At 41.7% G+C, this 17,439-nt stretch overlaps 1 pseudogene; it reads left to right on the top strand.

The window, feature by feature from the left end:
• Nucleotides 1-11,369: 11,369 nt before the first annotated feature.
• The window catches only part of LOC104857854, a 16,527-nt pseudogene continuing 10,457 nt past the window's right edge, over nt 11,370-17,439 (top strand).

Genomic DNA, 17,439 nt, shown 5'->3' with positions numbered 1-17,439 from the left:
TCAGCATTTCTCTGCTCTCAGTCAGTGGCCACGTTCACCTGCTCACTAGTCAGAGGCTGCTCTAACTTGCCTTCTTGGGTCCACTTCCCTCAATATACTATTGCTTCATCAGAGCCAGGAGCAGCATCTCCTTGTAGGACTTAGCTCATGATTCTAAGTAACCTATTCATGGCAGTGACATCCTGCCACCATTTTCTGCCTGTTATTCTGTGGGTCAAAATCAAGCCACAAGTTCCACTACAAGATGACTGCTGGTAGTGGGTTTGTTATGAAGCAGAGTATTTATTGAGTGAAGCTTTTATTTTGTTTCCTCCAGAAAAGTGATCAATGTTGAGGAAGCCATGGTAGCACTGTGCACTCAATTTCACTCTTCCAGTTTTTAAAATTTTATCTCTTGTGGTTTTATATCAAATATGTCTGTAGTACTGTTGCTTGGTACAAATGTATAAATCAAGTCACACACACACACACACACACACACACAGACACACACTGAGTCAGAAGGTGAATTCCTAGACATTTCCTTTTCCATCACACCATGTTCATTTATTTTCTCAACTTTGCTACTGTCAGGCTTTGATTTTTCTGGCATACACATTGCATTAATATTTTTGTACTTTTTTTCTTGTCTTCATCAGTTGCTCTTCCTCTTTCCCTCTCTTTTCACTTGGCATTCTAGGGATAATTTTCAGAACCCATCTCTGCTACCACTTTTTTGCTGCTTCATTGAAGGGCTTTTTTCTTTCACATTATAGGTATATATTTGTAGATGTCTACTTTTATGGGGTCTTTATTTACTAGTTGTTAGATTGTAACTTAGAAACATTGAGGTAAATTAAGATATTTACTGTGCGATTTGGCCAATTTTTCCTTGATTTGAATTATTACAATTTGTATATATTTTAGCTTCTCTGTCCTTATTTGTAGCCATGACATAAGGATTTCTCAGAGGATTGAACAAGTTTGGAAATGCATTTTATACTGTCTAAATGACAATGCCTAAGGGTTGACTCACTGAAGACATTTCAGTGAAGCAGAGAGTAATTTCAACTATGATCTTAAACTTATGTGGCATGATAAATCTATGCTTTAAGGAGAAAAAATTATATAGGATTTCAAACAAAAAGAAAAGACATATACAGGCACGTTTTCATCTTAAATTAAAGATCTAAGCAGTTTTTTTGGAGGAGATGAATTAAAAGCAAACCAAGTAAAAATAAATAGATAAAAATTATTAATGGATAATAACTTCTTATTCATATTTAAAAAAATCAGGAACACCTGGATTAAAACTCGGATGCATTTGATAGTTCCAAAATCAGATGCAGTTACTGGTCATTTTGACAATCTAGAAATCTCGTTCCTAGAGCCACTGGCTGTAAACTTCCCTCGCCTAGTGGTGCCCACAAAGCCACGGTGTTCTGGACCTTGCTTTCCCACACCAAGGTGGCACGGCTGCTGCCTCGGGATCTGGAGCCAGAGGTGACACTGACTGGACACAGGTGGCATTGTGGTGGCGCAGGTTCTGAATGCACCCACTGCCCTGCAGTTCTCCACGTTCCTCCCAGGCGCGTCTTTGGTGAGGAGGAATTTTCTGTCGTTTACTTGAAGTTCTCGGATGCAGCCTCTGAACCCATGAATGCAACCCACATTCTCATTGGTTTTTATGTTTGCAGGAACGTGACCAAGGAGCACTGATTTAAGATTTCTCTGTAAGAAAAGCAACAACAAAAATCTTACTATGAGGTGGTGTCAGTGTATGTGGAGAAGACACAGGATGCTCGACTCTGCCGTGATGTGGTGTGATGCACTTTTCTGTGTTAAACACATGGAAATTGTTCAGTAGTACTGAAATTTGTGCTAGGCTGTAAGATAAATAACTTGAGAAAAGGCCCTTGTTTTTATAGTTTTTTCTCTCACAAAATCTAATTCTAGTTAATGAAAAAACCGGCATTTAGCAAAACTTGCTGCTTTACTGAACTAAAGCATATGCTTTGTAATGTGGGTTTAACTAACTGACAACTGGCAAAGAAGAAGTGCCACATCAATTCATTATTGTCAGGAGTTGAACTGTGTCCCTTCTCTATTTGTATATGGAAGTTCTAATCCCAAGCACACAGCATGGGGCCTTACAGAGTCATCGTAAACCTAGTTAGCTGAGATGAAGTCTGTATCGGAGCAGGTGGATCTCTATCTCATATGGATTTGCACAGAGAGGAACACCGACACAGACCCCATGCAGACAGGATGCAGCGGAGACATGACAGCAGAGATCAGGGTTGTCAGAGGCTTGTTGTCAGCAGACCAGAGGACACCAGGGCAGGGCAGTTCACAGGTTACTTCTCATGGCCATCTCAAGGACAGAACCCTGATACCACTTATATTCTGGAGAACTGTAAGAACTGTATGATATTTCTGTTGTTCTATCCATCAAGTTTGTGTTACTCTGGAAAACCTAGCAAACTAATGCAATAATATATTTCAAGTAGCCTAAAATATAAACAACGTGTGGTTCTTGTTGCTTGGAAAATTTTCCTCCAAGAATATGAAAATAAACATGCTTTAGAAGTAGAACTTTGCTTAGTTTATATTCAGTCCTTTTATTCAGGCTTTATTTCGACAACTATTTTCAACAACTAAGACTTGTCTTGAGGAGAGGAGAGAAGGCAAACCACAAGGCAGCCAGCTCCTCTATAGACCATTAGTAAAATAAAGGGATTCTGTAAAGTTGGACCTCGCTTCCCCTTTCATTTGGACAAATGTCTAAGTGTCATCTTCTGCAGTGCCAGTTCTATGCTCCAGATGTAAAGTGAATCCTACACAGAACCTAAATTCCTAGGAAACCCTTTAAATGGAACACTGGAGCCTAATGGCTTTCACTGGAGAACTCCAGCCTGGCTGTACTTCTCCCGCAGCTTTGGAGGAGACTGCTGTTTTGCAGTTGTGAAGCTGACATTAAATGGTCATGTCATACAAAGACTGTGGATCTCCCCTCTGTGTGGCAAAATGCACTGGTGTGATACATAAGACACAAATGGTCTTGGAACAAAGAAATCATTTTTCACACCAAATGATCATTGCCGAGCCTTAGACCATCGGCGAGAATGATGATGAAATCACATGATTTAAACTGCTACTTCAGCTCTCTGTTGCTAACCTGAGAAACACATGTAATTGGGCTTTCATAACATAGAAGTAAGTAAAATGAAACTCTCCTCATCAGGAATTTATGAGCTGCAGGTGAAGTTTTTAAAAACTGGCAGCGAGACCCTGATCTTCAGGGCTCTGCAGATGATGATCGGTAGACATGGCTACAGGCGTTGTCTCTAGTGCCCCTGTTCTCCAACTGGGCTCTCACACCCCGAGTTCATGTCCTTATTGGAAACTGGTATTATGTCTACAATAAGATGGAAAAACAGCATTGTAAGATTTCAGAAACTGTAGCCAAAAAAGCAAGTTAGGATTCTGGGAGGAGGCCAGCATAAGCGGTGTCTGTCAGTATCACTTACAGTTTACACTAACATACCCTGTGTTGGTGCACACGGGCTTGGGGAGGACAGAAACAAATCATTTTCAGGGCTCTTAACAGGTCACAATAGCTCTGTATTTGAGTTCTTGTTTTGTAGTTTTACGTCTAGATCCAGTCTCTCTTAAGGATGCTTCTTAATTTTTTTCCCAGGTATTTTCTACCTGAGTCACTGAGGATGATGATTTTTGTGGGGTAGAGGATGGTGTGGTCAGCTAGGATCACAGGGGAGCCAACTGGGTTTCTCACACAGGGAGTGTGTCATTTGCTTTGAAGTTCTTTCCTCCTCACATGCCCAGTCAGTTTGGGTCCATTACTTTCAGCAGCTCAGCAGGCCACCCACTGCTAGCACAGCCTGGGCCTCTCTTGAGTTTCCAGACTGCACCCAAGGCTGGGCTTTCTGTTCCCAGAGGTCTCTGACATCTTTGTCTGCTGCTCACACTGCAAATAGCAAACTTCTTGCTGCTTTGGCAGGAGTGTCACCTTAACACAGAACCGAGAGAGGATGGAGAGCACCCTCTTCTCTTCCTGTCGGCAGGCAGGAGGTCAGGTCTATGGAGATGCGTATGGCTTGTCAGACCATTAAAAACTCCCAACACTGAAAGTAGGTGGCTTTTGCATTTCTTCTGACCTCAAGCCCAAGATTAGTTGGAGCCCTGGAATACCTAAAAGAGAAGCTGCTAGGAACTGCACACAGATATCAGTTAAAATGGTCCACATCTCTCTGCAGACCTTCAATTATCCAAGAGCTGCTCTAAGGTGGATGTGTGAACACACGCAGAAGGCGCTGCTAGCCAAGTGGGGCTAGAACTTGTCCTTAACTGTGTATGCTGACGTTTATGAGTCGTAAAGTGAAATGGCTTCGGCTCATGACATCCCTCTCTGTTCCACGCAAGCACATGGTGTATTCACAGCTGGTCACCACCTTTGGGTGTTGTCGGTCAGACAAGGCCCTTCTTCCCAGAACTTGGAGAGTCCACGGTATGCAAGCCCCACACTAAGCTCTGGGTGGATGTGAGTTTCAAGGCAGTGACTCAGACTTTGTAGCCCTCACTCACCCTGACCATGGGAGGCAGAGCTGTGAAGATGTGCACCTGAGACAGCTCCTGCATGGCCTTTGGGGCCTCCGTGCTGTGTCCACCGCCCTAAGACTGTCCAGATTGTCTTCACTGTTCCTCGTGAATTCTGTTCTACCTGTTGGCCTCTGTATGTGCGTGTGTGTATTACGCAAGGCATTCTGATCGGAATTTCTTTCCGTCAACCTTTCGGGGAGATGAGATGTTTAAGAGAATGCAAGTTCTATTTATGCTCTCAACAACAAAAATGCATTTACTGAGTACTTGAATTCCAGGTATTAAATATGTGATTCATTAATGGCTAAGGTAATAGCAAAATGTGTACTATTTATAGGAAAATATGGAACTTTCAATATGTATGTTGAATGCTTTACTCATACATTGGGGTTTTCAAAAAATTATGAGTATTTCAATATCTTCCAATACTCAAACAGTCTATATCTCCAGGGTAAGGATTTGGCCCTCTTTGAGTGATTTTTTGTTTTATTATTATTATTTTTTGGTACTGGGGATTGAACTCCGGTCCTTGAGCTTGCAAGGCAGGGGGAAGAACCACTGAGCTAAATCCCCAGCCCTTTTGAGTGACTTTTTAAAATACGAGAACAGTTTGGTCTCTCCCCTAATAGCCATCTAGAAGTTGGCTGCAGTAACAAATGAAGAGTAGTAGAGTGTATCATAACGGAACCAAAAAGTACTGGGAATCAGAAAGCTCAGGGTCAAGTTTCTTTCCTGTGAAGCTGTTGACAAATCTGAAGTTCAGCTACAGAAAAGGGATAATTGCTCTTACTTTGGAGGATTTGTGTGATATCAAATGAGATAACACACGTGGCCATGATTTGGAGAATGCACCGTGCAACTGTTAGATGCTCCTGTGTGCTTCTTTTGGATGTCTGTGCATAAAAAACTATGCAACAAGAAACCATATAAAAGAAATGAAAAGGAAATGCAATTTCCAACCTGTTAGGGCAGTGAATATGGCCAGCTTCAATATGTACCAAAATTAGCACTTTAGAGTTCTAATTATACAGATTAACTTGGCATGATAATCAAATGAACCAGAAATTCTTTATCTTAAATCTATTACAATAAAGTCATCTTAAGAAGCATGTAACCGACCACATCATTAAAATGAGAAGAACTCAACAAATTGCTTGATCTCTGGAGAGAGAGTCATCCCCTCTTCTTTGGACTTGGCTTGATTCCACATTTCTAAGAAAAATATCCTGGCCAATGTAAATCTGGAAAACTGAGAATGGACTTTTTAATGCTACACAAGTGCTTACCACATTCTATAAAAACATAAGCTTAGAATCATAAATGATTTAAGTTGTACCTTGTTCATTCTTCTCATTCTTAAGCTATCTTTTAAAAAATATTAACAGCAGTGTATTATATCCAAAATCAATTTATTGTTACATTTAATAAAACTTTTCAGTAGTAGGGAAAATTAAATACATTTAATGATGCCAAAAGCATGAGATAAATTTTCTGGTACTTTGTTTTGAGTTTTACAGTAATCTGTTCAGTTGTGAGGTATAATGGATGTTTAGTAATTTAGATAGTAATTTGCACTGTAAAGGGTATGATTAGTGTTTGGAGCTAGGCATTTGTGTCCCAACCTGAGAGGTGTGTGGGGTGTCCCCATGGCTTTCTTCTGTGTGGGAGGCTTCCTGTCCACAGCCATTTCAATCATGCAGGCAGCCCCAGGGCTGTGAAGAGGTAAGGCATAGCCAGAAGTGGGACAGAAGAGGCCATCACTGTTTACTCTATTAGGAAGAACGGGGGAACATCACACACGAATGGCAACAGTTCTTCAGTGAGAAAGGTGCTTCGTGTATTGCAGTGGTCCTGAGGCGTGACCTCAACTGAGTGTGAACATTTTCAGAGAGGTAAGGGACTCATTTCTTTTCTGACACAGCACTTCATTTTCCTTCTCTCCCTCTGACTTTCAATCAGGACCTGAAATGCTCCCAGAACCCTACTCCCGAAAATCAAAAAGAGCTTTATACGTGTAAGTGGAGGTCGATAAATTATAAGCACTAAACGCAGTTGGCATATGGTCTTAACTCACAGAGGAAAATGCTGGACAAGTGACATCAATGTTAAATGACACTCAACTCCCTAGGAGGAAATTTCCCCTCCCTGGCCTACAGGGGCAATAGAAATGGAGTAAGAAATGAAAGGCTCTGTACCCCTGAGCAGTGAGATTACACTGTGATACACTTATCAGGACTTGGAGAGTGTGCTGCTCATGTACCAGCTGGTATTCTGTTTCAGAGATAAGAAAAGTGGAAGGTTAAGGGAATTTCTAGAATAAATAGCAGCAGTGGTCAACACACAATTGAAAGTCTATCAGGAGTTTCTAGAGTGACACCATCAGATGAACAGGCACAGGAACTAAAGAACTTGGTGTACTTTTTATATGCTTCATTTAGGCTTTTAGAAGACCATTAAAATAATATTACCTATACACTTACTGTATATAACAAGAGCAATGTGCTTTGCTCTAAGTTTATCCCAGAGAGATAATATTAGAAGTATGTTCCCTGATATCAAAAGGAGCAGGAGCTCTCTTTGCATACTGAGCATGTGGATGATTTTATTTCCATGCTAGCTTATGTGTAATTTCTCAAATTTAGACAATAAACAGAGGACCTTTTTTGTGGTGTTAGAGCTGCAACCCAAGAGAACCTTCTCCACTAAGCTATCTACCCAGCCCTTGCACTAAAGTTTTATTTTTTAATTTTCACCCGCATTTTCTGGTTTGCCTGGGGAATTTCCCAGAATAGAAGACTTTCAGTGCAAAAACCAGGGAGGTTCCTAGCAAGCTTCAGCTGTTGGTTATTCTACTTTTCAAACAAAAAAACAGTTTTACTAAAAAAAATCATTGGTTAAATAATTTATTCATACTTTAAAAAAATTTTGCAGACTTACTCAAATGGGAAAAAACTCTAACCTTTCCCTTTTGTTGCCCTCCTCCTAAAGGCATAGCTGTTGGGCTGGTTGTTTCTCTCCTCTTCCCTGGAAATACAAATCTGATAAGTTTGCTTCAGAAAATCATTGCACTACTTTTTTGGCCCCCACCCTAGTTTACCAACGTTGCTTCTAATTCACATTCTGTTCTGAACATTCTTGAATTCCATGGTTTCTTGTTTGAATGAGCTGTGCACTGCAAGGGTCTGCAAAGCCACTGTCTGCACTGCTGATGTGGCTAATTAAGTCTATTCGCTTTCTGTTACTCCTCCCATTCTCCCTGACCCTTCACAAAATACTTGATTCTGCTGTTGGCTTAGTTTATGCATCAGTTTGGAAATTTGTACTCTACATCTACCAGAGTTTTTCCTATAAGGATGGTCTTACTCATTTTATAAATGTCTTTAATTTGTTTAGGAACCACTGTGTTTTGTAAGAAAAAATAATTGTCTATAAATAAATTAGACATCATGCTACATAAATCACTCAAGGAAAAATGTAAGTGTGCATTCTTTATGACTTTTCAGGGTCACTGAGGTTGGCTGAGTCCAGTGATTTAAAAACCCCAGGATCATATTTTGAGATAATCCATTGATTGGCTGAGTGATCCTAGGCCACTTAACCTTCCTCTCTGGAAGTATGATTATCCACAGAAGGGAAAGAGTCATTCTTAGCTCATGAATGGTTAGTGAGAATTGCATTATTTCATGTGCATAAATCATACAGTGCTAATATTAAAACTCAAGTTAAAGCAATTGTTTGCTAACTAGAGTGGGATCTTTAAAGAGATTTTCACAAAAATAAATTATGCAGTCAAGTTGAAGTGTTCTTCTACTTCTGCCAATATTGCTTATGATGGAAATCAAAATCAAACATTCAAGTTGTATTATTTTAAAAGCCAAAATGCGATGAAAGATTTTTTTCAGTGTTCTTAACATTTTTGTGCTTTCGAGCTATAGTATTTATTTAAACAACATAGGCTGAAACAGTTTGATCAGAAGAAGAAAATTTCTTTGTAAAGCTGTGCAAGACCATTCAAAGAGGGAATTTAGGATGTTCAACCCCAGGAAAGGGCTGCAAAAATGACAGAAGTGAAGAATGGGTTTGTTAATTAATTAAATCAAGTACCTTATAAAATTTAATGCTTCCCAACTCTTAAATAAGAGGTAAAGCAGAATAATTTCTAACATGGAAATATATTTGAATTAAACATAAAAATGATGGGTCAAACTGGGTCAAATAGCATCATTAAAAAGACTCAGATAATAGCAGAATGCTTCCCTAATATTGCCAGTGGCTACCTCTGCCTTCTGTAGTAAGGGTACCTTTTAATTAGCATCTTTTGCTTATTTGTATTTTCTAAATTTTAGACAGTGAACATATAACGTTTTTCAATTTAACCTGTTAAGACAAATTCAGTTTTGTTTTGTTTTTAAGAGAAAAGAATCAGGGCACTGTTTGGTTGGTCCTAGGTTCCCATCCCTTTCTCCTAGCACACCTGGTGGTCACGTTGCTAGGGAAGTCCGTACTTTTTACATCTGTGAGCAGCAAACCCATAGCCACTTCACACTTCAGTTCGCCCCTAGTAATGGTTTAACTGTCTGGAAGTTTAGGGTGGATTGATTTTTTTTTCTCTTAGAACTTTAAGCACAGTATCTGATTCCTTCCTCCACCTACTGCAGAAGAGAAGTCACTCTCCGTTCAGTGCAAAGCCTCTCTTTTGTTACTTTCCCTTTCTCTTCGGCAGTGGTTACATCTTCTGTCCATCTGCAGTAACGAGCATAGGGTGGTGGATTGCTGAGCACATGTCTCAAGACTACAAGTGTACTTTTGATCTCAAAAATTATATATTCCTTTCATTTGGGAAAATTCTTATATGAATTACACTGAATGTTTCTTCTTTGTAATCCCTGAAATCTATTTCTAGTACTTATATAGGCATTTTAAAGAAACTATAATGCGCCCTCTAAATTTTTAAATTGTGTTTTCATTTTCAGAAACGATTGTCTTAATTTCAATGTTCTGTAGTCTTCCTAAGCACCGCATATCTTTCACTGTCTGCAGATTAGAATTTATCCTATTAAGCTCAAGTTTTGCTCTCCCTCCTCCCCCCTTCTCTCTCTTTTCCTCCTTCTTCTTCCTCCTCCTCCTCTCTCTTTTCCTCTCCCTTCCCCGCTTCCTTTCACTACTGGCGATTAAACCAGGACTTTTACATCTTCTCACTGAATTATATTCCTAATTCTTTTTTAAAAAAAGTTTTGACACAGGATCTCGCTAAATCATTAAGTTGCCCAGGCTTGGCTCAAACTTGAAACCCTCCTGCCTCGGCCATTCACAGTGCTGAGATGATTTAGACAGAGTTATGCCACCACACTAAGTTTAAGCCTCCAAGATCCATAAATTTTTTCCATTCCTAAGATTTTGAGTATTTTTTGTGTTGAGTTTCTGCCCATTTTTATAATCTCTCTTTTTAACTGAAAAATATTAATTAATGCTTTTCAACATCCTAAAAAACCTGGTATTTTTATTAGACTCATAGTTGTTTTATTTAGAATGGTTTTTCTTGGTTTATTTTTCAGTGGTACCGTGTGTCCTGGCACTGTTCCGTGAGGGCTTATTTTGAATGGGAAGTGTCTGTGTTCTTTCTCTTTTCCCCCTTCATTCTCTTCCTGTCTTCTGCTGTACCTAATCCTGAGTAAGATCCCTGTTTAGCCTCTGACACTGAAACCAAACTCTTGGGACAGTCACTATCGGTAGTCTGACTGTGGCGATGCTGACTGGGTCCTCTCATCCACCACTGCGCTGATGGAGGGTCCTCTGAGTAGGGCGGGTCCTCATGTTTTGGCTTCTGTCCTCTTCCCGAGTCAGAGTCAGGATGGCGTCTTTCGCTGTGTACATAGTGCTCCATGCACACTTTCTCTGTCTATCATCTCTCTCTCTCTGGCTCCCCATCTATCATCTATCTATATATCTATCATCTACCTATCTACATACCTGTCATCTATTACCTATCTGCATATCTATTATCTATCTATCACTATCTATCATCTATCTACACCTATGTCTTTCATTCGTCCATTGATCATCTACGTGGCTACTTCTGTTTTAAATCTCTCACAGCTGTTCTTCAGCAGCTGTTTATTTCCTCCCTCCCACAGACATGGGGCTTCTTCTGTGTGTCAGACTTACCTTGGCAAGCCAGCAGTTTTAGCTTGTGTGCTGCTTTGAATTCGTGTTTCTTGTCTTGGGAGATGTTTATCGCGTTTTGAACTTGTCTCTGTGTTGTCTGATTTTATTTTCTCCATTGTAGCTGTGTTTGACACCATGGGGAGTTACAGAGTCATCTTAACCAGAAGCCTATGTCTTTTTTAACAATGAGAAAATACAACAAAAAGATCAGGCTAAGTCCTTGCCTTTGGAAGGCCATATAAACAGAAGGTTACCTATAATCTCTCCATGAGGTGAAGAGTGAAGAGGAGTTGAATAAGTTACCTAGAGGTGGTTTTATGATTTTTGCACATTTCAATTTGGAAGATTAATTTCTTTGGCTTTTCCTGTCTCGGTTTTTGTTGTGTGCTGTCCGTGTTTGAATACATCTGTCTCATAATTTTCCAGTGGTATATTTCAAAAACCTGTAGGTAAGATGGTTTGCTTTGCCTTCCAGAGAGAAGCAGAAAGCTTCTATCTAAGGAAGTGTGTTTGATCTGTGAAATTTGGGAAACAGGAGTCACCAGCCTGCAGAGAGCACCGGGACAGTGCTGTGCTGGGAGCGTGGGAGCAGCGCTTGTGTGCAAATGCAGCCTGTGCCGCGCGACGCAGCTGAGAGCGCAGGGACTGGCGGGGTGAAGGAGTCGGAGCTGATCCACAGGGCGCGCGGGCACACCGCTCCTGTGCCCTCCTCCCACCGGCGGGAGGCTGGCCTCTGTACTGTAGATCGTGGCCATGTTTGGTTTGTTTGCTACTCTTTTCTTTCTCCCTTTCCCTCCCTTCCACCCTCCTTCTCTTTCTGTTAGACTTTTAAAATAAATGCAAAAATCAGTTCTCTGTTGACCTAACTTGCAATATAGGTAGCAGCTAAGTGAATTTTCAACCCAGCAAGTATTGACTTTCTAACCAGTAACAATTTGCCTTAATGTTTAGCGCATTTGAGTTTTTCTGTTTCTTGTGTACGGAGATGTTTATCCTGCTTTGAACTTGTCTTTATATTTTGTCTATTCTAAACTTTCTCTATTTTATTTTTTCTCCATTTATTTTGTCCATTTTTATTTTCATGAATTGCTCTGAAGAACTAGACAGAGTAAACAGTCAGCGCCATCTCAGAACTTTTGTTTAAAAGAACCTTCCTGGGGCTGGCACACTCTGACCCGTGAGGGTCGGTGCTGCTGCTGCTGTCTCTAAAGACACCTCTGCCTTCTGCACAGCAGCCAAGTGGGACTCGCCTGGCTTGCGTATCAGCAGATGGCAGCAAAGGTGCACCTCAGAGAGGCTGGCCAGCATCTGGTGCCCACAAAGATTGGCTTAGGGTCTCATTGGTAGTGTGATTGTTTTAGCTCCCTGTCTGTTGTAAGAAAATGCAGGAAAATATATTTCAAAGATTATACACCAGGCGATGTGGATGAAACTGTCCGGAGACGCAGAGCTGTCCTTGTCAGTCCACATATCTCGCACAACTGGCAAATTTATGAAACTGCTGTTTAAAAACATGGTGATCTTCATACATTTCCCTCACAGCACAGCCATCTTTCTTTAGGTTGTCAGTGCACTTTAGTACAGTCCCAGGGTTCTAAGAGTGTAAAAACCCAATCAGGCGCAGAATCCAAAGGTCAGGCACTCTGTCACACCAAGGCAACATGGACACACCCACAGTGCCTGGAACATTTATCTCCTCCAGGAGCTGGCTGGCCTGGCCATGCAGAAAGTGACCCCAGACCCGCAGGCCTTTCCGAGGACTTCAGGGGACCCCACTCTGGATGGTGTCCCAGGGTGGTCTCTGGGATCAGATATCGATATTTTGACAGTCAAGGAGCGGTCATTGGTGTCAGGTGTTGGGAGTTTGGCTAGTTTTCCCCGAGAATGAAACAGCCAGAGTACCCCAACAGAAGATTCCAGAGAAAGAGCCAAGGTAGGTGCTGAGCCCAGCTGAGGCAGGGGCCCCACGGCCAGGTTGTGCCCAGAGCCGGTGACAGGGACCTGCTAGGCCGAGGGTTGCCTGTCACGGGTGAGGTTCCCACATCCAGGCCCCTCCTGTCTCTGGGGCCTGTGAGATGTACCAGCAGCACCGCTAAAAGCTAAAGTCTTCACATACTGCAGTGACACATTATTTCTTTACTTACTGTTTCCTTATCCGGCTGGGCATGAGGAAGAGCCTGTTCTCTCCCGGTGCAGCCAGCAGCCCACCCAGGTTAAGGCTCAAGGGCTTACCAAGTCTCTGGAGCATTTCTTGGTGACATCTAGCTGCTCACTTAGAACAAATGGATTATGAAAGCCACCGAGCTCGGCTCTGCTGTCCTCATGTGAGATTGCAATAGCAAATCTCATTTCTTTGTAGTCTCATCGGGCAGAGCTCTGGGTGGAACCACCCCTCTCAGGGCCAATGTGGGTTTCAAGAATTGAGCTTCTAAAACCCACATGTGTTCAGCTTCAAAATTTCAGATACTAGCGAACGCTACCCTTCACTTTGTGCACTTATGTGCTGTTTGCTGCTCACCAGCTCAGGTGTGTTTATACCTCGTCCCACTGAGCTCAGGCCAGACTCCACAGGTAAAGGTATCGATCCTCTCTTAACCAGTATCTGGACTCAGGTAGATATTTTGGAGCAGTAAAATTCTTCAAGCCGAAAAACCATATGGAAAAACACAATTGCAGAATAATCAAGTTACCAAAATTTGAACATAGTCCAGTTTCTGGTGGTGCTGCAGCGTGGACATTCACTCCCCTTAGGCTGTGGGTGAACTGTAGCAAACTCTGCTCAGGAAAAGCCATCTGTGTTCCCATCATTGCTACAATGTGTTACCTTGAAGGATTCCTCCTATAAAATTTTCTAATGTCAATGAAAAGTGTATAGTTTCCTTGTTTTCTAAACACTACTGTTTCTGCATGATTCATTATTTGTAACACGTCATTTTCTTGGTGATGCATTTTAACTGAGGCTATTTAAAAAGCAAAAAATAGCTCAAAGTTACAGAATTGATATTGTTTTATGTTTGACCCAGTGAAGTCTGTAACAATCCTAGATTTTCCTTAAAAGTATGGAGAGTAGATTAGTAGAGATACAAAAGAGGATTTAAATTTCAGAAGCACTTCCCGAACCAACGTTCTAAAGATTCTCACTCCTCTGAGGGTACCAAGGCTGAGTGTGGCCCAGGGAGCCCGGCTCATCACCTCTCTGGTTTTGCACTTTTGTGCCAACTAGGGCACAGCTGTGTGTCCATGCCCGCAGCTTTCTTCACTCTGATCAGAACATCTACTTCTCATTCCACTCTGTAGGTTTAGTCTTCATGGATTCTGACGTTTCATGTACACCTCTTTCCCTCTAAATGTCCTTCCTATGTTCTCTTGCCAGCTATGGCCCTCTCTTCTTCAAAATTTCCTCTAGAAAAAGAAAAAAAGTCAAGGGATATTCTTAGATCAAGGAAAATTTCACTTTGGAGATCACCCAGACAAGAAACATTTTAGAAATTCAATGAACATAAAAGTGGACTTGATGAATGCCTGCCATCTAAGTTTACTAAAGAAGAGTAACTAGCCCTCCTTCGATTTTGAGTCCATTTCTTATTAATGTTTCAATGAAAGCATTTCCAATTTAAAGACTGAAGAAAATTTAACTGAATCAGTGATCACGGTAATGACAAAAATGCTTTGGTTTGCACTCTTACAATTGAGAAAATACATTGCCAGTTGCTTCTAGGAAGAAAAACAATTACACTAAACGTTTTGGAATTTTTCCAGACTATGATACATAAACTCCGCCAAGTGGAACCAAAATCATCATCTCATGGAGAGAGAAAAATCACTGACAGTTAGAGATGCTTTGAATATTTTGAACTACTTGATGCAAATAGAAAACTAAATTATTGTAAAACTCATAGGCTCAAAATTCAGAATAAAATTTAATACTAAGATCTATAATCTGTGTTAATTTATGTACATTGCCTCAATAAAAATAATTTAAAATAGCTTTTAATATGAGATAAAATAGGAATAGAAGAAAAATGTTTTTTTAAGTAAAATAAAGCATAAAAGAAATTAATTTTCAGGCAAATAATCTTAAATAGGAAAAAGAATGGGCCTTTTAATTCAGAGCACAAATCATGAACAGGTGTGAGTGGCCCCGGGGCTCTGGTGACTCTCAGGCCCCCAGGTCAGGAGGAAGCCCCGCCCCGCACGGGACCCTGTCAGGGGGCAGAGGGTGGTGGCCGCCAGCCTCAGTGCAGTGTGCTCCTGTCCCACTCCGGAGACGAGAGGGGCAGTGTGGTCCCAGGCCGAGTGCTCGGCGAGGCTCACGGGGGAGATGAGGCAGGGTTCCGAGTGCCTGGAGCTGCTGCTCTAGAGCACAGAGGGGAAGCACCTGCTCCCCGTTCTTTAACCGTCTCCTCCTCCTCATTTCTTCCTGTTTCCCCAACACCCTTCTTTTCTCTCCTCTGCAACCCAGTTTCCTCAGCTGGTCGCTTCCTTTCTGCTGCTCTGTCCTGCCTCGTAGGACAAGCGACACTTATCCTGTGACAAGTGACATTTCTCAAGACATTTGCAATGGCTTCTTGTAATAAAATAGAATTATTTACTTTATTTGATAAACATTTGTATCACTTTTTGGGGATACAATTTATATAATTCATTTATTTAACAACTGAATATCTTTTACGGTCCAGGCCATGTCCCTGGTGCTGCACACAGATAAATTCTGGCCCACAGGAGCTTGCTGTCTCATGGGGAAAAACACAAGGATGAATAAGTAAGGTAAGTAGAGTTTGCAAAGGGAACCACTAAGGAGACGAAGGGCAGGGAAACCTACATCCTCTGATCAGTGTCTATAGCGGAGAAAGATTGGCCGACAGACATTTTCATGAAGAATAAATAAGGCAGTGGTTTTCAAAGTACAACTTGCTCATTACTTATGTCAGGATCACGTGGAACAAATATTAAAATAACATCCCAGCACCTTCTGCAAATACCTAATTCAGAAAGGTATCGGTCTGGGAATTCTTTTGTACTGGAGATTGGACTCAGGACCTTGCGCTTGCAGGGCAGGTGGAGGCACCACTGACCGAAATCTCTGGCCCTAAGTCACTTGTCACTTTTGTTGTACACCAGGCTGTACCCTCCATACTTTCAAGTATTAATAGTGTCTGTCCTGTGAGGTAAATGGGAATGCTTTTCTTACATTTAAAGATGAGAAAATTGAGGCTCCAATTAAGCAATATGCTTAAGTCTGTGCTGTCGTGAGTGACAGGAGTCAGGATTTGATCCTATATGTTGTAGCTCAGGAATGTAGCTTCGTGACAGCTAATGAGAGCGTTCAACGTTCCCCTCAGTTTCCTCCATTTACCTTTCATTAGCAGCAAACAGCATGCTTTGGCTTCACTGAGACAAGAAAGCTTTTATTTCCCTTTACTCCTGAAGACAGCTTTGTCTCTACCCCTCATCTTGTTCTCTTATAAGGGAGACTTCCTCCATCCTGTTCCCCAGAGTCACAATCTTCCCATTTGTTGCTCTCCTTACTTCCTCGGCCACTGCCTTCTGCCTGCGCCTTCCAAAGCTGAAGGAGACTAGACTTTTGGATGAGTGCCAAGGACAGCTGGAGAGCAGAAAGCCAAGTCTATCAGGACCTCACAAAGCCTTCTTTAAGAACCTGTTAATGCCGAGTGTCAGGGCAAAGAGAGAGGTGTGTAGCACACTTGGCGGGTGGGTGCTGCACAGGTAGCATGCTCCTGAGAGAGCACCTGGAAGGGCATCGTGGCCCGGCAGAGCTGTGGAGAGAATTTACGTGCAAACATCTGTTATCTGTCATCGTGGAACTGTGTCCTGGTGGTGGGGGACTTGAAGGGGATAAGGTACTCAGAAAATACATCATTATCAAATGGGATTTCATTTGCTGCCACAATCTGGTGAGGTTTGGTAAAAAAATTAGGTCATGTTACGCTGTTCCGTAATTGCAATTTTTTAAAATTTTATTTTCATTAGTACAGTACATGTCCATACTACATAATGATTACCTTCGTCACTGGGAGTTGGTACTGTACCTAACACATCTTAACCCTTTTGTGTCCTCTCTTACTCCCCGCCCCTCACATCTTGTAATTCTTTTCCTCCCTGGTCCTTGGACCCTCTGAGTGCAGCTGTGTCTAGTTGCTCTTGGTGACCTGAGCCATGAGCACGGGGTCTGATGCGTGGTGCATGTCACATGCACACTGGCTGAAGTGAAGTCAATTAAACTGGGTTTCTGCTCCAAACAGACCCCTAGAACTAGTTTCTTAAAGGAGCCACTTGATTTGCCTGCTGCCTGCCTAGTTCTCCTTGTGTGAAGGCCACCTTTTAGCAAGACAACTGTCACTGAAGTGAAGAGAGCAGGCCTGTGCTCCAGTGACAAACAACCCTGACCCACCTCCCTGTGTGTGTAACTTCAGACAAGTTACTCACATGTCCATAGGCTTCTTGATACGCATTCCACATCCCCATCTAAACTTTCTATTCTCCTCCGTACACCCCCGTGCTCAATTACTTTGCATGAGAAATAATGTGTTGGAAAATCAGAGATCCACTCTGCATCTATCTGTCCTACCCCATTTGATTTCCAATCAAGCCAATGTGTGCAAACCTGTGTCAAGTTCATTGCCAATTAATTCTAGAAAAAGATGAAAAGGTGTG

This window comes from Fukomys damarensis, unplaced genomic scaffold, assembly GCF_012274545.1.
Source record: "Fukomys damarensis isolate Sample0158 unplaced genomic scaffold, DMR_v1.0_HiC HiC_scaffold_27, whole genome shotgun sequence".
Lineage (NCBI taxonomy): Eukaryota > Metazoa > Chordata > Mammalia > Rodentia > Bathyergidae > Fukomys > Fukomys damarensis.
Note: the sequence above shows the minus strand (reverse complement) of the source record. Positions and strands in the feature narration are given on the sequence as shown.